A 23,118-nucleotide genomic window follows, 5' to 3' on the forward strand; every position below is an offset into this window, starting at 1 on the left:
TGGATGCTTAGAGAAGAGAATGTTGTGCACCTGGTAATCAGGATTGTTCAGGGCAGAACAAACATTCCTGCATCAATACAGCAGTTCTCGGGGGACACCTCGTATCTAGACCATAACAGATTCTCTCACTAGTAGTCTATGAGTTCTCAGAATGTAGAGATAGAGCTTCACCCATGTCTGCTTTATCCCTGTGGGTGCTCACTGACTATCTGTTAAATGGAGTTCAGTGGCAAACTGGTATTTGTAGGTGGCAAGAAAGATTGACTTGCCCGCCCCCACAACAAATGTATTTAACAAAGAGGGGCTTGAGCCCTCTTGTATTGTAAACTCTCCTCCAGTATTTCATGACCGGTGTGGATCCATAGAAAATCTAGGTGTGACTCCTCTTTTTAAATGTCTTTATTAGGGCACTGTAGTTATACATAGTAATGTAACTCATCTTGACACACTCGTACCTGCATGGAAGGTAAGTCTCTCCATTTCATCCCCAGTCCTTCTTCCTTCCCGCCCCTCCTCCCTCACCCTGTTTCCCTTCCTCTACTCTTACCCATCTTCCTTGTTGTTGTTTTTAATTTTTTTTTTTTTAAATACATGAAGGTGGAATTCACTGTGGTATATGCAAGGGAGGAACTGCAGAATGCGATGGACCAAATTATGCCGTGTCATTGCTGAGCTCCAAGAATGATAGTCCTGGGTGACTGTCCTCCAGGGACAGACAAGTGCATCCTGACTAGATAAAGAGTGGGGAAGTTGTTGATGGGTGAATAGCCTCTGCAATCACCTTTTCGCCGAGTAAAGAATTAACCAATTGGGGAAATAGAGGCCAGATTGGGGTGTAGAGGCCCCAGTGTACATAATTCTGGGTGAGCAAGAACCTTTGGTGTCACAGAGGAGAGAGTCTTACAAGGGCTGGCACTGGTGATAAATGGTGGCCGGCAGGCCAGGTGGGGAGTTGTGGCGTTTAACTCAAGCACACGATGTCTGGCAGCTGAGGGGTGGGTCAGAGAGTGGCCACGTGATATTCAGGATGTCCTGTATGCCACAGGTGGTGCTTTCTTCCTTGATGCTACCTGGAGCTCTCATGCAGTGTCAAGAGGTGATACGTGTGACCACAGCAGCATGCAGTTTCATACCCAGCTGTGCTCGGCACCCAGTGTGGGTGCGTGAAGCACTAGAGACAGGGTGGCTGGTCATCTGCCTGGGCACATGGCTTCAGCTTGAACAGGGTCAGGCTGTGCCATTTTGCTTGCCTGCTGCTCCTGATCATTTTTCTCTTCTGCCTTTTATTTTCCCCCCAGACCTTTTGGTACCCAATGATTTTTGATTAATTTATTTACCATCGCTGGGTGATTGATGCTGTTTGGTGCTGGTACTTTGTGACTTTCCAATTCTTCTAGTTGTCAACGTGCCAGCTACTTGATGATGAATTAGACCCGTCCCTCGTTCCTTCCATTCTCCCTGTGTGCCAAGGCTCTTGGTTTTCTACAAATAAAAGTATTTCTCAATGCAGATTTAATGATTGAGGGTACCCAATGAAATCTAGAAAGATCTATGATACCTTCCTCCTCCTTTACTTCTACACTGAAATTTAATGTGTTGTTTTTTCTTTACATGTTCTATTTTAGATTTAGGGAATGCTCTTCCTTTTTAGAATCCTGCAAGGTATTTTCCTGCTCTTCTGATGCCTCCTTCTGTGCATGGTTCACCTTACTTACCTTTTCACCTTCTGTTCATCTTGTTGCTTTAGGTGGACTCACTTTCTTTGTGATATATAAGTTTGGGATGATAAGAAAGGAACTTATATATAAGCCCTTACTCTTTGTCTCACAATATGAGATGCACTTTTCTATTAAGGTCATTAAATATTTATCGAGGATTTATTATGTGCCAGAAAAGCTCCTAGAACCTGCATATAAGGTAGTTATGTTTATTTCTATTTCATAAGACAAGGAAGCTGAGGCTCTAGGGAGGGTAATCAATATGTTTTAAGTCATACAAATAGGAAATGACAGAGCCAGGATTTGAGCCCAGTCTTTCTAACTAGATCACTTGTATTATTTTCCCCGACACTAGTTTGAAGATGACCAAGGGCAGACAAAGAAACTCCTAGAGCTTCAAAATTTGGAAGAAATCTGTATTAGTTCATTATGCATTACTATAACAACATCCCTGAGGCAGGTAAATTATTACAAGTTATTACAAAACAGGAAGATTTTGGTTTTGGTTCAAGTTTGATTAACTTATTCCTGGAAGAGTCTCAATGAGGTGCAAGACATCACACAGCAAGTGGCAGGGGGCATGCATGTATGTGTGTGTCTTCTGGTCCTCCCCTTTAAAAAATAAAGCCACAAGTATTAAGTGACGAGGGCTTTACCCTAATGACCTCATCTCATCCTAATCACCTTCCAAAGGCCCCGTCTCTGAACACCATCACTGGAATAAGTTTCTACCCTCTTCATACTTCATGGTGGGTATGAAATTTCAATGCGTGAACCCTTGGGGAATACACTCAAACTTTATCCAAACCACAGAAGATCCATAAACTTTCTCTACACCAGTCATTCTCAAACCTACGTAATTAGATGCCTGATTGACCAGCTACATAAAATCTACTTGGAATGCTTATTAAAACACAGGTCTGGAGGCCTTCCACGATTGCTAAAGAAGCCTAGATTGGCCCAGAACGCTATATTTTAAAAATACTTCCGATGTTATTCTGACTTTCTGCCAGCTTAATGAACAGTGGCTCAGTATCTTGGGAGATGACCATCCAGCCTCTGGAATGGGGGCTCTGCCCAGCAGGTACTTGCCCTTAGTGGGCAATCCTGGAAAATTCTGGAAAATTCTTCCTCATGTTGATTTGCCATCAGTGTCTCTTGACTGCAATCTGTGACACTTATCCTGTGAATGATGGGCATTGCTCACTGGGGCTCACCGTGAATCAGAGACGTGCTGAATGCTGCCTACTTGGCATGCCCCTCAGGTACCACGGCCACTCTCAGAAGTTGGTCTTTTTATTGTTCCCACTTTGCAGATGAGATCATTTCATTCTGGAGCTATATTAATATATTCTTCCTATTTGTTTTGTATCAGTGTTTTAGATTTTTGCAGGTAACATTCCTTTCAGTAACTCTGAGTTTTCAAAATTTAATGTAACAACTGTAACAAATTACCAGTTACAGACATTTTTAAAGGTTAGGTGCACTGATGAAGATCCCTCTTCATAAAGGTCTATAAACTAGTGGGAACATCCATGTGACCTTGAACTCTAACCTGCTTTTGTATGTGAGCCTTGCCTTTTTTAACTGGATCACATTCTTGTGGGAAGAACCTGTAGTTCTCCCCTTTTCTTTCCTACAGTGGAAAGGATTGAATATATAACAGGGACTCAGGAAAGATGTATTGTCGTGGATGGATCTATGAACATATCATGGAGCAAGTCAAGTGATGGAACAGAGAGGAGGTTATGACGTTCTTCTTGGATTCTTAAGTCAATGCCTTCGAGGTACTTTATGAATTTCTCTGAAGTTTCAGCAGCTGTTCTGTGGGGAAATATCTCCCTGGGATATTATAGCTGCCCATGGTATCCTCACCAGGAGGGAATAAAACAGCAGATAAAAATGCAGGACTTATAAGCAAGAACATTGTGGGCATCTTATCTATACATTAACATCTTCCATGATCTCCTTATGCTATGCCTTGACTTTGCCCATCTGCCAAGTGGAAATACCAATTCCTTATTAGTTCTTATGGCTATGTAGAAGGAAAGTATTAGCTAATATTAATGTCCTACAAACTCCTTGGTGACACTAGCTGCATAAATATAGATCTTTTTTGTTTTAAACAAGTGATGCTAAACAAAACTAAGGAATATTAAATTATGAATTTACAGAAGAGATAAATTACAGAGGTAGTTATTATTTAAATTGCAGAAATATTTCTCATTTTCAGCCCAGGGTTCCCCTACAAGGCAATCTGTCTTGTGCTTTTAAAAAAGTAATTCAATTTTAAAAAAATTTGATTTGCATGCAACTTTTTAGAAACATTTATCATGTAAAGTGAGACATCATCTGACTAAATTAGAGAATTTACCAATATATTTTGGCTTAGGATGAATATAAGTTCCTCCAAGAATGTGAATATTGGCAAATTGAATTTCACTTCTCCCTTTCTTAAACTGAGACTATCCAAGTCCATTTTGAGGCATCTGGTCTGAGAATTAGTAGTCTTGGTGGAAATACTTGGATCCATGCTCTGGATCAGTCAATAAATCAATCATGACCCCAGTGAAGTTATCTTCACAAGGTCTCATTATTCTCATCTGGAGAATGGGATTGTTGAAGCCCATGGTCTTGTCTAGCCTTAGAGTTTATTGCTAAAAGAAGTGATCTGAAATCACAAAGCACAAGAGTGGACATAGTCTCAAAAACTCAATGCATCCTTGGATGCATAAAGTCATGATTTTCATTTCTTTCCAAGAGATTCTCAAAATTCCAAACATCAGCTCCAGGCTGATGTTAAAGAAAACAAAAGTGGTTCAGAAAACCCTTTCCCTTCTTTGTGGACTTGACCTCTCTTTACCATTTCTTACATCTTTAAGTCTCGTGAGGAAAAGATTGATTCTATGAACGGATTGGGATCTTGCCGACTGTAATGTGGAGTTAATCCTAGGAGATCGTTCGTGTGACTTTTAAGTTTTGATTTATGCGATTGCACAGGATAGGTGTGAGAAGTGAAGAGGTTCCCGGACAAGGCGGCAGCTCACCCCTTTTCCTCTCCCCGGGTTCCCCACTCGGGCCAGCGCCTACCTTTGCACTGCGCCAGTGAGCTCCAGCCTCCCATCAGCCTCTGATGCCGGCCTCCTGCAAAAGCCCTGAATCTTCAGAGGTCCCGAGAGACTTCTCCAGCTTCAGCTCCTGGCAGAGGGGCTGTTTCTTCCTCAACGTGGAGGGGAGAGTTGCTAAGGAACACCATTAACATGCTGACAGCACAACAATCCGCAGAGTTTTGGCCTCAGCCGTTTGACTCTAATCAGAAAATCATTTTTAGAAAGATTTGTCGGTGTAAGAAAACAAGCTCCTGAACTAAATTAGGATCTGGATTATTTTCCCGTCCTCTCTCGATCCGCGGAGGCATCCCGGTTTGGTGTGCGGTTCATCTGCTTCTGCTGCCCATTTCCTCTCCCCTCCTGTGTCTCCAAGGGCTCCTGTGGTTTTCTTGGGAACAGCCCTCGGAGGTTGGGTGCTGTCTCTCTTCCCCTCAGGCTGGTTGGCTGTGTTGGCAGCCTTGGCTTCAGGACTCTCGAATATGATTTACCACCCTCGCACCCCGCCACCCCCAGAGATGAATTCTCTGTGTATCTCCAGGAAATGAAGGTAATTCATTATACTATTGTCTCGCTATCTCTGCAGCTGGGTGATCGTCGTTAACCCACCTTTGCAGTATACTGAGTGGCCTGTCAGGGCCTTTTTTTTTTTGAAGGACAACTTGAAAACATTTTAATAAATACTCCTTAACTGGATGCTTTAAAAATACACCGGGCCCCATGGCAAACTGCTCAGTAATGACTAGTTCTGCAAGCAAGCTGCCTACTGATCACTCTCTCTACTGCTTCTGTTTTCTCCTCTTCCTTCTTCTATATGTTCCATTGCCCCAGGGACATAGTTACCTCCACCTGGGGCCAGTCTTTGGGAGAACCTCGAATTCAGGTTGTTAAGAGCAGTCCCTGCAAACCCGACCATCTCTCAGGTGGGACTGGGGGAGAGTCCCCCCATGTGGTGTTGTCACTGGACAGTGCTAAAGGACAGAGAAGCAGAGGCTCATTTGCAGGGTGTGCACAAAGGACTGTGTAGAACTGGACTTCTGTCATCCATTATGTGCCTGTGTTTTCATTTCCAAAGCAATTAGGGACCTAATCACACTTGGGGAAGTCCACCTGTCATGTCAGGCTGATTTACTCACCATCGCTCCTGATCTCACCAACCACAGGCCTGAGGCCTGCATGGAATTCCTGGGGAATGGGGGTCCTGTTCAATGCACACATTTTATCTTCTTGCCTCTTGTTCTGTGAAGATAAAGGGAACGTGAACAGTCTCTGGCATGGGGAAGGTGCTCACCCGAGTGCAGTGTGAACCCATCCTAGGGATCAGAAGACAAAGTCAAGGCCAAGTCCTGTGTTCTGACACAGAGGCTTTGGGTATTCCTCTTCTCTGCACTGTTTCCTGTTGCTTAAACACACACACACACACACACACACACACACACACACGCACGCAGTCAGAATTCACTAACCTGGATAGTCTCTGAAGTCCAGGTCTCTCATCTTTCTGTGGAGAGGAAAGAAGCCCTCATTCGATGGCCCGCAGCTTGGTCACAGAGCTCAGATGCTCTGGGGTCCATATCCCAGGAGTTGAGACTATAAAATGTCAAGTATCGTGTTTCATGGGAGAGTCAGGGTGGACCTGTTGCATGCGACGGCTCGAAGCACAACAACACTGTTTTCTGGATCATACTTTTCATGAATAACTCATCGAAACTCATCATTTCCCAACTCCTTTCTATACCCAAATAATAGTTCTTGTGGAATCCAAAAATATCAAACATGTACAAGTGGGGCCATCCCACTAAAGTGGCGTGGGAGATGGGAGATGGGAACCTTGCCTTTGGGTCCTCTCCTTCTCTGTCCCACCCTATGTGGACCCCACCCCGGCAGCTCCCCAGGCCCTTCTGTGAAATCCTAAGACTCAAATGGTGCTTCACCCTTGAACTTCACAGATGAAATCTCTGAGGCTCAAAAAGGTGGTTAAGTCTTATATTATACCAGGCACATAGACTATGGCCAATATATAAATGAAACATATTAATCTTTTTAATTATGAGGAGGAAAAGTTATACTAAAAGAGCCAGGAATGTGCTGTGGATACAGATTTTGGCCTTCAGGTCAAAGGGGAAGGACTTTTGCTCTCCTGTTGATTTTCCCTGCTCCACAATCCCACTCCCTTCCTCTGGGCTCGCCTGCTGCTTACACAGTGTAGCTGGGCCTGGGATGAGCCACAGGAAGGGACCTTCCTTTGGTGCTAATGCAGGAAGGAACATGGCATCGATCTATCTGCAATTATAAGCTCAATGTGTTTCTCTTGAATTTTTAGAAAAACCAAAGGTACTTTGCAAGTGCAATAGAGCTTCCAATTAGGCATTTAAGTTCCCCATTTCTATTTCCCTAATGACTTGCCTTGCTCTCTTGCTTTATGAAATGAAAATAGCTTTATTTGGGCACGAGAATGCTGCTGATTGCATGCTTAATGTGCTTTTGCAACAAGTTCCTGCCTGTTCCTAGTATATGCAACGGACAAAATAATACATTTCCATACTTCTCTCTCCTACATATTCATGTCCATTTCCTGGAGAAATGACCATAGGCTTCAGGCCTCTGCTGACTGCGGGTAGTGCAGTCTGGGTAGAAATGTCTAGAAGGCGGGAGTACTAAGCCTCGAGAAGGAAAGCTGTCCCCAAGACCTTGTTTGTGGACTTGCAGAATGCCACAGGGTGGGAGACACGATGGTGCTAGGGCAAATCCAGCAGAAGACTTGGCCAGAAAGATGGAGAACAAGGGAGAAGGACCAAAGGACATCTGCTGTGCATTAAGAAAGACATAGGAGGAAGAACCTCTCCAGATTCCTCAGAGGTACAACGTTAGGTGTTAAGTGGGAGAAAATAAAAGAAGTGCCTATTTCCAGCATCATCTGTGTAAGGAAAATGCAGCTCAGCTGGGGACCCGCGGCAGTTCCAGCCCTTCCAGCAGAGCTGGCACTCCATATGCCACTCTCTGTTGTGGCTCAACAATGGCTCCCAGAAAATCCACGACGGACACAGGGCCTCATGCAAGAGACTTTATTATGTGGACAACTAACTCCAGGGTTGAAAAGAAGGGAAAAGAGAAAGGTGGCGTGGAGGCTTCTCCCAGATATTGGAATCTCCTGGGCTGGAAGGAACCAATAGCAGAGGAGAATACTTGCAAGCTGACTGATGAACCAATAGCTAGCTAGCATGTTCAGACTGACAAGCTAGGACGTAACATGGGAAGCAGGAAATGGCTATAGCGTAGGCCGGAAATTCCTGTAACGTAAGAGGCGGGGGAGCACAGATTGACAAGTGGTTGGGAGGCGGGAAGAAATGGCTGCACCTGAAAGGGCAGGGTATCGGCTTTGTATTACAATCTATAGCTTTGAATACTGCATGGAGCCGACGGTAGTTTCCAGGAAGTCAAAGGGCATCCCTTTCTTGGCTTTCTGGATTATTGAGAGCTCAGCCTACATCTTCTCGGTCCTCTGAGCCCTGTATAAGCCTGGAGCCGCCCAAAGACACTGCAGTCAGTGCCCTGCAGGCCCATGAACTGTTTCAGTCAGCACTGCGGCTCCAGGGCACTGCCCAGGTAAGGCAGATGCTCCTGTAGTGAACTGCGGGGCACAGGCTAGTATCCCAGAGGCTTGTCACTGGACTGTCAGGAACTAGAAGTGAAATGCGGGGAACACTGGAGCCAGCTCTTCCTTTCTGCCGTGGTGGCTGGCAGCAGCAGTTTGGGAACACCCTCAGATTTCCTGTTGGGTCACATGGCTTGTTAAGGGCAGAGTCACAACCACCGTGTCTGGGGTGCTTTGCAGAGTGGAGCAATCTCTCTCTGCTCTGGTCTACGGCTCCTCTTGCTTTTCTTGTCTAAAACACCCTTGATTAGATCTGAGATTATAAAGGCCCTTGGCCCTTGCTGCAAGACAGCTGTGACTAAAAAAAAGTAGAAAAAGGAAAGGAGATCACACCTGGTTCAGCGCCTCCTTATTCCTGGGAACGCTCTGGGCCTTCCTTAAAGCGCATTACCTGCTCAGCAGTGCTGGCTGGCCTGCTGATGGGAAGGCCTGCTTTACAAGTCTGAAGGAGACCCCGAGGTCATTGTGTCCATTCCCCTGTCTTCAGGCAGGATTAGAGATAAGCTGCCCCTGCCAGAGGATAATCTCTTCTACTTGTAAAAGCTTCCAGAGCAGTCCTGAATCTCTCTCGAGACCATTCATTGCAACTTTTAACAACTTTCACCATCAGGAAATTCTCCCCCATAGCTATCCTAAATCCCTTATGCTGGGGATTAAGCTCCTTTTCTTATTCTATCCTCAGTAGCCACTGCCAAGACTTAGCCTGCACTGCCTAAGAACTCTTCTGATACCTGAAGATTGGATGAAATCCTGCCTGCCTGTCTTTCCCCGATGAATAATCCCATCTTTTTTTCCTCCCAGGCTCTGCTGTCGGCCTGCTTATCACCTTGGAGGATGCCCTCTGATTCCCTCAGAGTGCCAGCCTTGCTGTTGGGGAGCCCAGCTGGGGCAAGGAGTCTAGTAAGTTTCTGGCCCATCTTGGAGGGAGTGAGAGTCTCCTGGAACCTGTGCATGAACCCTACCTTACTGCTCATGCACCCGAGTGGGGCTTGTGTGTTAATGACAGTCCTATTTGTGGTCACCTTGTTTAGCTAGGAGACTGTTCTTATTTACTCCCATTGGATGTTCAGGGCAAATGTGTCTCCTCAATCTAATATTTCTGCATGATTCATCTGCACCAGTACTGATCACTGGCACCCCTGGAAATCAGGCGAAGGGAGAATGAGGACAATTCTGAATGCCTGTGACTTTTGGGTCAGGATTTGATGAAGTAAATACTTTGTAGTTACAGACACGTCAACTTGGTTGAGTGGGGAACTCATGTTCCTCCGGTGGAGACCAGCATTAGGCAGAAGCGCCTGCTTGGTCTGGTTGATCTTCCCTCTCTTTCTCTATGCGTTTTCTCACCTACTGGTCTTTCTGTCCCCTTTTCACAGGTTCCAGGAACCTCAGACCATGTTCTTCCTGTACCGGTGAGTCCCTCTATCCCTATCCACCCCTTCTCCTGCATACTTGGCCTCAATCCTGCCTCATCCCTGGCTAATTCACATTCGCTGTTTGTGACAGATCTCAATTCCAAATCACTAAGGAGTCCTGAGGGATCTGCAGAGTCAGAATGTGCTCACTCCTTACTAGGTGGGGACAAAGATGGTGAGACAACCAACTTCCTTAAAGGAGTGTAGGAATATACAGGCACAGAACTGACCAACTGGCCCATAATAGGAAATGAATGTCAAAAGGAAGATCTCTGAAGGGGGCCACTGGGCTAGGTAGGCATTCAGTGCAGAGGAGCCTGGTTGCATGTGAGTTGGGCCTTGGGCACAGGTGGGTACTGGATGAGCAGAGGAGAGAAGGTGAACTTGATTGGCTTGCAGTTGCTATTTTAATCTTGCCACACCCCAGTCCATCAAATTCTTTCCATCTTTCATTTCTAGAAGAGACCATTTTCTTTCTTTTCTTTTCATTAATAAACCACAATAACAAAATACCCAGTGAGCATCTTCTCAGTGCTGGACTATTCTAATCCCCAGGTTTCTAGTAATGTGCTATGGACACTGGTGGACCGTGATTTCATTCAGGTGTGTGGGATTTGGATTCCCTTGGTCCCTAGACTGGATTGCTGAAAATACCTGAGCTGGCCACAGCTCTGGGGTGCTGGTCATCTCTAATTGCTGAGCAGTCCTGCTGTTTTATCCCACTGTGCTGTGCAGCAGTATCTTTTGCATGTGCTCTGTGTGGCTGGAGGCCCCATTTCTAGGCCTGGGTTTGCAGAGACAACAGGCAAGCAAAGAGCTGAAGGTGCTTGGTAGGCAGAATTCTAAGATGACCCTAAGGTTCCCACCCGCTGGTATAGATGCCCCTGTGGCCTCCTCCCCTTGAATGTGGCTACGAACTGGGAATATGATTAGTTTGTTATGTGGCAGTGTTGACCTTCGTGGTGTGTCTCCTGGGTGTGCCTGGCATATTCAGGTGGGATAGGGATAGGCATTCAGTGCAGAGAACCCTGGTTGCATGTGAGCTCTTCTTGGTGGAAGATACTCAAACTGTGAGCAGAGTTCCGTGTGGGGAAAGTTCTCTGCTTCTGGTTTTGAAGTTGGAGGGGTCTCTTGGCTTGGAATGTGGACACCCTTATGGAGCTCATGGAAACCTTAGTCCTGTGACCACAAGGAACTGAATTCTGCCTTCTGTGGTTTGAATATTTTTTTTTTTTTTCTTCTAAAGTGTAGGTTGCACTTTAATCTCCATTTTGAGGTCTTAAGAGAGTGGGTACTAAATCCAACTATGTTGTTTAGAGGTGGTACCTTCAGGAGGGGATGAGGAAATCAGGTCAGCGAGATGAAGTCCCATGTTGAACCCTGGTTGCTTTATAAGAAGAAGGAGAGAGAGCAGTAAGATACACGTGCTCCCTGTCTCTTGCCACGTGAAGCTCCACACCACCTTGGGGCTCTGCCAGCTAGAAGGCCATGCCTCTTGACCTTGGACCAGGACCATGAGCCAAAATAAATCTCTTTCCCTCATAGCTTACCCAGTCTGTGGAGTTGTGTTACTAGCAACTGCAAATGAACTAAGACACTTCCACAGCCATTGGAGCTTGGACGAGGACCCCAGGCTGGAAAGGAGAACACAGCCATTCCCTGCCTTCATTTAGCCTTAGGAATCCTGAGCAGAGAACTCGGCAGCTCGGTGTCTGGACTTCTGACCTACAGAACTGAGAGGTGATGAGTGGGCCTTGTTCTCAGCTGCTCAGTGTGTGGCAGTTTGTTTTGCAGCAATAGGAAATGAAAACACAAGGGAATGGAGAAAAGGTAAACAGGGAAAATTCAATTGTGGGAAGACTTGTGCCAAAGATTCAAAGTCAGAAATGCAATGGAGAGTGGACTCTGGATACGTTACAAGGGAAGGTCACAGGAGGCCTTGCTGAGGTGCTACTGAGGTTGAAGGACAAGAAGGACCTGCCTGGCCTGGCGAGGATGAGGAGAAAGAGCCATCCAGGCAGAAGGAACAACCAGGGCAAAGGCACCGAGGCTGCGACAGACCTGGTGTTTTTCAGATACAAAAAAGCAGGTCAGTGTGGTTGGAGCCAGTCTGCAGAGGGAGGGCTTTCTAGACCAGACATGAATTTGGAGTTTATTTTTAGTGTGGAAAAAGCCAAGGAGAATATTAAGCAGGGGAGCAACACATCTGAACAATCTGATCTGTGTTTCTCTTTTTAAATGTATTTAAATTTTTAAATTTTTGCTCTTTTTAGTTATATATGACAGTGAAATATAATTTGACTTTTTTGCACAAGCATGGAGTACATCTTATTTTAATTGGAATTCCAGTCGTATGGTTATACATGATGTAGAGATTTACTGTGGTGTGTTCATATATGTATATAGAAAGTAATGTCAGAATCATTCCACAGTCTTTTCTATTCCTGTCCTCCCTCCTTTCCCTTCATTCCCCTTTGTCTACTCCCCTCCTCTCCCTTGTTGTGTGTTAGCATTCACATATCAGAGAGAACATTCAACCTTTGGTTTTGGGGGATTGGCTTATTTTACTTAGCACAATACTTTCCTGATCCATCCATTTTCCAGCCAAGTCATGAAGTCTTTCTTTTTTATGACTGAGTAATATTCCATTTTCTTTATCTATTTGTCTGTTGTAGGACACCTAGATCGGTCCTATAGCTTAGTTGCTGTGAACTGAGCTGCTATAAACATCCATGTGGCTACGTCACTATAGTATGCTGATTTTAAGACCTTTGGGTATATACTGAGGAGTAGGATAACTGGTTCAAATGGTGGTTCCATTCCATACTGCTTTCCAGAGTGGTTGCACCAATTTGCATTCCCACCAGCAATGTATGAGTATACCTCTTCCCCCACATCCTTGCCAACATTTATTTTATTTATTATTGTTGCTTGTATTCTTGATTATTGCCATTCTGACTGGAGTGAGGTGAATCTCAGTGTAGTTTTAATTTGCATTTCTCTAATTGCTAGAGATGGTGAACATTTTTTTCATGTATTTTTAGACTGTGAAGTGTATTTTGAGTTCCTTTGCCACTTATTAATTGAGTTATTTGTTTTTTGATGTTAAGTTTTTTGAGTTCTTTATATATCCTGGAGATTAATGCTCTCTCTGAGGTGCAGGTGGCAAAGATTTTCTCTCATTCTGTAGTCTATCTCTTCATGTTCTTCATGTTGATTGTTTCCTTTGCTATGAAGAAGCGTTTTAGTTTTATATCATTCCATTTATTGGTTCTTGATTTTATTTCTTGCACGTTAGAAGTCTTGTTGAAGAGGTCAGTTCCCAAGCTGACATGGTGGAGTGTTGGGCTTACTTTTTCTTGTAGCACATGTAGGATCTCTGATCTAATGTCTAGCTCTTTGATCCACTTGGAGTTGAGTTTTTTGTAGGGCGAGTGATAGGGGTTTAATTTCATTTGCTGGATATGGATTTCTAGTTTCCAGCACCATTTGTCTAAGAGGCTGTCTTTCCTCCAGTGTACGTTTATGGCACCTTTGTCTAGTTTGAGATAACAGCATTTATGTGGGTTTGTTTCAGGGCATTCGTTCTGTCCCATTGGTCTTTATGTCTGTTTTGGTATTGATACCATGCTGTTTTTGTTACTATAGCTCTGTAGTATAATTTAAGGTCTGGTATTGTGATGCCTCCTGCTTCACTTTCCTCCCTAAGGATTGCTTTGGTTATTTTGGGCATCTTATTTTTTCAAATGAATTTCATGATTCATTTTTCTATTTCTATGAAAAATGTCATTGGATTATTAATGGGAATTGCATTAAATCTGTATAGTGCTTTTAGTAGTATGGCCATTTTGAAAACATTAATTCTGTTTAAGAACTTGGGAGATTTTTCCATTTTCTAAGACCTTCTTCAATTTCATTCTTTAGTGTTTCATAGTTTTCATTATAGAGGTCTTTCACCTCCTTTGTTAGATTGAGTCCCAGGTTTTGTTTTTTTAATTTTTATTTTTGAGGCTATTGTGAATGGGATAGTTTTCCTGATTTCTCTTTTGGCTGATTCATTGGTGTATAGGAACACAATTGCTCTATGGCTATTAATTTTATATCCTGCTACTTTGCTGAATTCGTTTATGAGTTCTAGAATTTTTCTGGTGAAGTTTTTTGTGTCTTCTAAATATAGGATCATGTAGTCTACAAATAGAGATTTTTTTTGGGTGGGTACTGGGATTGAACTCAGGGGCACTTGACCCCTGAGCCACATTTCCAGTACTATTTTGTGTTTTATTTCAAGGTAGCATCTCACTGAGTAGCTTAGTGCCTCGCTTTTACTGAGGCTGGCTTTGAACTTGAGATACTCCTGCCTTAGCCTCCTGAGATGCTGGGATTATAGGCATGTGCCGCCTTATCCAGCAAGAGGGAACATTTTTAGCTCATCTTTTCCTATTTGTATTCCTTTAAAATCTTTCTTTTTCCTAATGATCTGGCTAGAGTTTCAAGGACTATGTTAAATTGAAGTGGTAAAAGCAGGCATCCCTGTCTTGTTCCAGTTTTTAGAGGGAATGCTTTCAGTTTTTCTTCATTTATAATTATGTTGGCCTTGGGTTTTGCATATATAACTTTTACAATGTTGAGGAATGTTGCTACTATCCCTAGTTTTTCTAGTGTTTTGAACATGAATGGATGCTGTATTTTGTCAAATGCTTTTTCTGCATCTATTGAGATAGTCGCGTGATTCTTGTCTTTATGTTTATTGATTTTGTGTTGAACCAAGCTTGCATTCATAGAATGAAACCCACTTAATCGTGGTGCACTATCTTTTCAATGTGCTTTTTTTTTTTTTGTATGAAATTTTCCAGTATTTTATTAAGAATTTTTGCATCTATGTTTATCAGGGATATTAGTCTGAAATTTTTCTTTCCTTCATGTCTCTTTGGGTTTGGAATCAAGGCAATACTAGCTTCATTGAATGAGTTTGGAAAGGTTCCATTCTTTTCTATCTCACAGAATATTTTGAGGAGGATATGGTGTTAGTTCTTCTTTGAAGGGCTGGTAGAACTCAGGTGAGAATCTGCTGGTCCTGGGTTTGCCTTTCCTGGTAGGCTTTTCATGGTGTCTTCAACTTCATTGCTTGAAATTGATCTGTTTAAATTTTGTGTCCTCCTGGTTCAATTTGGGCAGGTCATATGTCTCTATAAACTTGTTGATGTCTTCAAGATTTTCTATTTCATTAGAGTATAAATTTTCCAAATAGTTTCTGACTTTTATTTGTATTCTAGTAGCATCTGTTATGATATTTCCTTTTCCATAATGAATTTTAGCCACATGATTTTTCTCTCTCTTCATTAGCATGGCTAAGGGTTTGTCAATGTTATTGGTTTTTTTCAAAGAACCAACTTTTTGTTTTGTTGATTTTTTTTGAAATTTTTTTGTTTCAATTTCATTGATTTGTCTGTGATTTTAATTACTTCCTCTGATCTATCGTTGTTAGTGTTGATTTGTTCTTTTTTTCCCCAGGGACTTGAGATGTAATGTTAGGTTATTTATTTGGGGACTTATTTATTTATTTTCTGTTTTTTTAATGAAAGATCTCAGTGCTGTGAACTTTTCTCTTGGAACTGCCTTCATAGTGTCCCAGAGATTTTGATATGTTGTGTCACAATTCTCATTTACCTCTAAGTATTTTTTTTATTTCTTCCCTGATTTCTTCTGCTAGCTATTGATCATTCAGTAGCATGCTATTTGGTCTCCAGGTGTTAGACTAGCTTCTATTTTTTATTATATCATTGATTTCTCATTTTATTTTGTTATGATCTGACAGAAATGCAAGGTATTATCTCTGTTTGTTTGTATTTGTTAGGCATTGCTTTGTGGCCTAAGATGTGGCCTATTTTAGAGAAGGATTTGTGTGCTGCTGAGAAGAAAGTGTATTCATTCATTCATGGATGAAATATTCCATATATGTCTATTAAGTTTAAATGATTAATTGTGTATTTTAGTTCTATTGCTTCTTTGTTTAATTTTTGTTTGGACAGTCTATCCAGTGATGAGAAAGGCATATTAAAGTCACCCAGTACTATGGTGTGGTGTTGTGGTCTATTTGATTCTTGAAATTGAGAAGAGTTTTTTTGATGTATGTAGACGCTTCATTCTTTGGGGCATAAACATTTACAATTGTTATGTCTTCTTGGTGTATAATTCTCTTAAGCAGTATGAAATGACCTTCTTGGTGCCTTCTTTGGTTTGAAGTCCACTTTTCCTAATATGAAACCCCTGCTTATTTATAAGATCCATGTGTCCATGTGAATGGTATGTTTTCTTCCCATCCTTTTACCTTCAATCTGTGGATGTCCTTGCCTATGAGGTGAGTCTCTTGGGTCTTGTTTTTTTTTTTTTTTTCCTTTATAATGGAGGTAACAGGGATTGAATTTAGGGGCACTCAGTCACTGAGCCACATCCCCAGCCCTAATTTGTATTTTATTTAGAGACAGGGTCTCTAAATAAAACTCCTTTCTTTTGCCAAGGCTGGCTTTGAATTTGCGATCCTCTTGTTTCAGCCTCCCAAGCCACTGGGATTATAGTCATGTGCCACTGTACCTGGCCTTGGGTCTGCTTTTAAATCCAATCTGCCAGTCTATGTCTTTTGATTGAGGGGTTTAGGCTACTTAAATTCAGTGTTATTATTGATAAATATTTTTATTCTCTGTCATTTTGATTTATTTCTGGTTTTTAGTTCAAATTAGTTTCTCTTTTGATTGACCATTCTTCTACTGTATTTCCTCCCTTTTCTGGTTTTTCATTTCTTCTTCACCAAATATTTTGTTATGTTTTTTAGTGTAGCCTTCCTGGTTGTGAATTCTTTTAACTTTTGTTTATTGTGTAAGGTTTTTACTGCATCATCAAAGCTGAAGCTTAATTTTGTCAGATAGAGTACTCTTGGCTGGCGTCCATTTTTTTTCAGGGCTTGGTATGTATTATTACAAGACCTCTTAGCTTTCAGGGTCTTGGTTGAGAAATCAGCTGAGATCTGGGTTGGTTTCCCTCTAATTGTGACCTGTCATTTTTCTCTAGCAGTCTTTAAAATTTTATCGTTATTCTGTATGTTGGGTATTTTCATCATGATGTGCCTTGTTGTAGGTCTGTTGCAATTTTGTATGTTTGAAGTACTGTAAGCCACCTGTATTTGATTTTTTATTTCATTCTTGGGAAACTTTCTGACACTATTTCATTGAAAAGGTTGCACATTCCTTTCGTTTGTATCTCTGAGCCTTCATCCATCGCCATAAATTTTAAATTTGGTCTTTTCATGTTAGCCCATATTTCTTGAAAGTTCCGTTCCTGCTCTTTTAACATCTTTTCTTCATGGTCAACTTTGTATTTTCAGATTACATAATTTGTCTTCATAGCAAGTGATCTTGTATTCTGGTGTTGCTTTCCACTAAATATTAAATTTGGTTTACTAATTTCTTCATTTTGAGAATTTCTGATTGATTCTTTTTCATGATTTCTATCTCCTTATTGAAGTGATCTTTCACTTCTTGGATTTTCTCTGATTTCACTCCTTATATAGTCTTTTATCTTGCAGATTAGTTTAATTATGAAGTTTGTAAATTCCTTCTCTGACATTTCCTCCACTATGATATCATTGGATTCTGTTAATGAGGCATTTTGATTTATTTGGCATGGTGTGTTCCCTTGCCTTTTCATGCTGTTTGTATGTCTGCCCACTTATCAGTAAGGATCTGAGATGACAGAGCTTCTACTTTTTGACTTTATAGTTTTTCTGAAGATTTCTAATACCTCGTGTTTTAGGGGGAGACAAATAATAACCACCACCAATGCAATCAATATTCACCATTAAACTAAATGCTTAGTTCTACAATGTTAATTGGTACTAGAAACAGGAATGGTATGGTAGACAATTGCCGACAGTAGAGATATTTTGTTTAAAAAAGGGTTTGCTATTTCAAAAAGGTGAAGAGGGAGAATGCAGAGGAGATGTAGGATGAATAATTGAGAGGGAGTATGAGAGAGAGTAGTGGTAAAGAGTTAAAGGAAAAGTGAAAGAGAGAACAATAGAATTTGTTCACAAAGAAAAGAGAGGAAGAGAATCAAGGGAAATATGGGAAAATCAATAAAAGGAAACAATAACAACAACAAAAACTGTAAAACCAAGCTATACTAATCAAATATCCTAATCTTAAAAGACAGAGTCATAAAAATAATTACCTTCAAGGAATGCTAGAAATAAGAAGACTGAGACAAATATGTATATGTACAGATGTCCAGGGACCATTCAGCACATAAAAATTAGAAAAATAAAAGGTTCTGGATGGAAGATTAAGGAATTGTTTCCATTGCAATGGTCAAAAAGTTGTAATATTTTGTCTATAATATTACATGTTGGTTGTTAGTTCTCAATTGTCTTTCTCTTTTTTTCTTGAGAAAATATATTGCACACAAGGGTAGTAGTTAGTCCGGGACTGTTAATTCTTTCTGTGGTGCTAATCAGGTTGCCGAATCCCAACTTCCCTTCTCAGCAGTATGAGTTGGGGTGGGTTGTAGGGTATTGTCTACTCCACTCACAGTGAGGAGTTGCTGTAGAGCTCTGAGAAATGGGTTCCCAGAGGCAGAGCTCCTAGAGAGAGGGTTTGGGTCTAGCTAAACCCCTGGTTCTTGGCCGAATGATGTTTGATGAAGCTTTTAAATCAGTACACCTCCAGAGCCCGGCTGCTTCCATTTGGCTGTGTCATTATTGCTTGAATCTCCCCTGGGTTCCACTTGAATGGGGGTAAGCCAGTCCTTTATCCCCACCCCATGGCTTCTATATCTCAGCCACCTGGGCTCAGTACTAAAGTGAACATTCACTCCCTACACCCCCACCTGATCAAGTCCCCGGGCATCCCCTGCTGGTCCTGTGAACAGTGAGATGCAAAGAGTGAGAGACATCTAGGATCTTGCAGGTCTGAGCATCTTGAATTCCTCTGGGTGCAATACTTTCCAGGTCTGAATTTCACCTGGTTTTCTAGTCACACTCTGGGTCACGTAGTGGGTCTCTGCCAGGTTAGGTTTTTGGACCCAGCTAGAATTACACAGGTCTGATGTCTGGGTTTGCAGCCACACCTGCCTCCATCGCACAGTGGGGAAAGAAGGCAGCTGTCTTTGTTCTCTGCAGGTCACCAGAAGATGCTCAGGGTCTCTCTCATACAAGAACAAAGTGAAGCTCACCTACTGGATCAGCTCAACAATGTCCCTGATCACTGTCCTCTCTGCTTCAAGACATACCTTAGTGCCACCTGAAATGCAGGTTCTGTCTCTTTCTCTGACCTGCCTGCGGTGAAGCCCTATTGGCAGTCCTGCTGGTGGTGGTTTCTTTCTTTCTTTTATATTTAAAAATTTTATTCTCTCCAAATTTCTGAGTCCCTAGTCCATTCTGAGAGTTCAGTATTAAATCTCAGTAGGACTTTTAAAATTTTTTTAGTTTTTACTTTTTTACTGACTTCAAAGAGAAACTGTTCATCCACTTTCCTGGTCCAGGGCCACAGAGCAGTTTGGAAAGTAATCTTTACTCCACCATCTTGACCCCCTTCTGATCTGTGTTTTTAAAAGATCACTCCAGAGCTTGGCATGGGTTTGCACTGTGACTGGGCAGATCAGGGAATCTGGTGGGAAGGACTTTCCAAGTGAGCACTGCTGGGGTCTGGGACCAGGAAGGTAAAAGAGAGATGGTAAACATAGACTCAGATGTTTTTTCCTTATCCCCTTTCTCGACTTCCTTTTTAGTCCACTCCTGTTCTCCATCCCTTCTCCCCTCATACATTTGTGCACCTCCCTCATGTTTGCTGGGTAAGGATATAGAATAGCCTCATCTGATCAGAGTGGGAGGCACATTCCTGTTCCTGCTCAAGGATGAGCAGATGCAATGGGTGGGTTCTCCATTAACATAAGGCAGAGGAGCAAGGGCATTCCTCAAGGGCAAACTCCTTTGGACTGGGGCAGTTCCAACCCAAAGACTGGCAACTCCAGTGAACACAGCCCCAGCTGTGCCAGCCACTGGGCATAGAGAACTCTGATCTCACAGTGCTGGTGGTTTTCCCTTTGTACCTTAGTATTATCCTTCCCCAGAGGAATTTGAGGGTGGAAACTGTACCTTCTGATCAGCGTATCTGTTCCTCACCCATTCCACCTGTACTTTGAGCATGGGAGGTATTTGGTGAATGCTTGGTGGTAGATGGTGGCAAAATTTGTTCTCCAGCTAGTGTTGGTTGAACTGCCTTGGGTCAGAAACTACCATGTGCCAATTTGATTCACTCATTCCTTGTTTATTCTGCAGATATTTCTTGAATATCTACTGTGTGCTTTACCTTGTTTGAGGCTATGGATATCTCGTTCCATGGACTAAATGTTTGTGTACAACCCCTCTGATTTACATGGTGATGTTCTAACCCCCAATGAGATGGTATTAGGAGGTGGGACCTTTGGGAGATAATTATATCATGAAGGTGAAGATGGGATTATGGCCCTTAGAAGAAAAGAGAGAGCTTGCTTCCTCTCCTTCTGCTTTGTGAAGACACAAAGAGAAGGCACCTGTAAACCTGGAACATGATCCTCATTAGACACCAGATTTGCTGGCACCTGATCTTGGACTTCTCAGCTCCAGGACCATGACAAATAAACTTTTATTGTTTAAGCTGCGTGGTCTATGGAATCTTGGTATTATCAACCTGATCTTACTCAGACACCATATCAAATAGACAGTCTACTTTTTCTGAGGAACTTAGATTTTTAAAGTAAAAAACAGTGAATCAAAGAAAATAATAACAAATGGAGGTGAATGCTATGAGGGAAATAAAGAAGAAAACAAAGTGCATGGGCGTGGAGATTCTCCAAAGGACTAACTCCAAGTTTTGAAGGTATAATTTAATAAACAAACAAATGTATGGATCAATAATTTCCCTGTCCCTGGATTTTCTGTATTCTACTCAAATCCTGTGAGGAGGGTGGGCAGATTTGAGGGAACGGGTTTCAGGAGAGAGTAGCAAGCTCCCTGTGCCTTAGGGCCAACTGGCTGCACAGGGTTAGGTGGTCATGTGCTAGGGTCCATGTAAGAGGGTGAGATGGGGAGGAAGATGGATTCGAGGGACACTTAGGGGACATAAGAGGCAGAGATTCACTGGTTAAGGGAGAAGGTGGTAAATGGTGGAGTGTTAAGGGTCCTTTCTGGGTCTTTCTGATTTGGGCAAGTGGCTAGCTAGAAGTGGTAATTTACCTGAGACATTAAGGGTAAAGAACAAAGGTGGGGAACCAAGGGGATTTTAGTTTGGGATAGGTTTTGTTGAATGTTCTCGAAGCTTGTTGTACCTAAGATGTGCTTACAGTCAAGAGTGGGACTGGGGTTCCAGGTGTCATGGTGATTAGCATGTAGTTGACGGAAGCCAGGAAAGTGAGCAAACAAACAGGACAGAAGGACTGATTTAAAAATAGAAAGAGAATGGACCTGGCAAAGGAAAAAAGTTAAATACTCAGAAGAGAGTACAATTGGGGAAAAAGTGACTCTCCTGGGGAGGCTGTGGAGGGGGTTCTGGATCACTGGGGAGGCTGTTCCGGGAGGCTCCTTGCTCTGTGGGGAGGTGGCGGAGGTGCCCATCTGACACTTCCTGCACTCACTGCAAGGAGGATGCGAGCTAATCTGATGATGTGACTCTTCCAATTTTCCTTTTTTTAAAGAAGCGAACTTCAGCACAATACAGGGCTCTCAGGAGGAACCTGCAGCACCAGTCGGTGAAGGTGTGGGAGAGAAGGACAGCACAGGAGGAGGGCCACCTCTTCCATCTTTTCAGAGGAAAGGGTACGTGGGGGTACGTGTGTATATGTGACCTGTGCTTTGTGTTGTGTGTGCTTCTTGTTGTGCTGTGAGCTACACGTGGGTCTCTGCATTCTCAGGGCTGCTACTAGTGTCTTGGCCGTTGCCCTTGGGCAGTGTACAGAGGGGAGGTCTGATGACACTGAGTTTGGGGCAGGAGGTGGATGGCAGGGTGGAGCAATTTCAGTGGAGGTGGAGGAGCCCCATGTGGGACACTACACGGCATGTTTTGTAAGTATGATGTCGTAGACCAGGACCCCCAGAAGCAGGGCGAGAAGGGGATTCCTGAGAAAGTGACTTCCCGAGGGAGTGCTCTTGGAGCAAGGGAAGACAGGGCAGGGGAAGAGAGCCAAGGCTGGGTGTGTTCTCAAGGCATACCAGCCTCCCCGGTCCCGCAGCGGCTCTGGAGCAGGTCATGCCCCAGTGTTGGGCGCTCCTTGCCCAGCTTTGCCTGGGGAGGCCCTGTTGTAATTTTCTCAGTTGTCCCCAGTGGGTCCCACTGCTCTGTGTGCTGAGCTTTCTTTATCTACTGACCTTGTTCATTCATTCAACAGTGCACATGGTGACCGACTCTTCTTTTTATTCTTGCACTTCTAGTTGTTTTAGGACATATTTTCTGTAAATTCTGAACTAGTCACCAACAGCCAAAGGATTTATTCTTCCAACAGCACCAGGAAAACACTCTTTTGTCTTTGAGTATCTGCTGGCCCTAGCTCACCAATGTATCATTGGCATTTGCGCCCCATCTAAATAAGTCAATGGAGTGGGAAATAAGAGAACAGGAGAGAACCGGCTGCCTCAGGAAGAGTGAGAAAGAAGGAAAGGGTGAGGGAAGGGGCAGGATACGGTCCCTGGGCAGGCTTCCCGATCCTTCCAGTTGCTATGAGTGGTACCCTCAGGGTGGGAAAGGTAAAGAATTCATGAACTTTGTGGATGGAGCTCACGTGTCCTTCATGAATAATGGCAAATTCAGGTTTTGGATTGGTCCATTGAGGCCAAGGCCACCTAGAAGCTTGTTAACTATGGAACTCCCACTCAAAGCAGAGAGGCTGTTTTCAGGATGTGAGCATCATCTATGTTCTGTGAGTAAGACTTATGAACTCATTGTATGGTGTCAAGGAGAGGTCACCATGTGTCAGTTACCCCATTGTGGACCCAGAACCCCCTTCTATACCATGGAAATGCCTGGCCACTTGATCTTCAAGCTCCTTTCCAGGACTGACAGCCTCTGTCTCAATGATTTGAGGCAAATGATTTAGGACAGTTGTTCTAGGCCAGAGGGGACATATCTGTTGGCATGTCAGGAAGTTCTCTGTGTTCAATATTTATCAACGACTTGGATGATGGAATGATGGCAAGCTGCCCT

General features: G+C 43.0%; 1 long non-coding RNA gene across 1 annotated transcript; it reads left to right on the forward strand.

The window, feature by feature from the left end:
- The first annotated feature begins 2,088 nt into the window (after positions 1–2,088).
- Positions 2,089–20,775, forward strand: LOC306643835. Its single transcript, XR_013759077.1, has 6 exons — positions 2,089–2,178; positions 3,361–3,463; positions 9,282–9,380; positions 9,857–9,892; positions 19,065–19,254; positions 20,223–20,775. It is a non-coding gene; the product is annotated as an uncharacterized lncRNA (long non-coding RNA).
- The last annotated feature ends 2,343 nt before the right edge of the window (positions 20,776–23,118 follow it).

The sequence above is a fragment of the Sciurus vulgaris genome (genome assembly GCF_902686455.1).
Source record: "Sciurus vulgaris genome assembly, chromosome: 14".
NCBI classification, from domain to species: domain Eukaryota; kingdom Metazoa; phylum Chordata; class Mammalia; order Rodentia; family Sciuridae; genus Sciurus; species Sciurus vulgaris.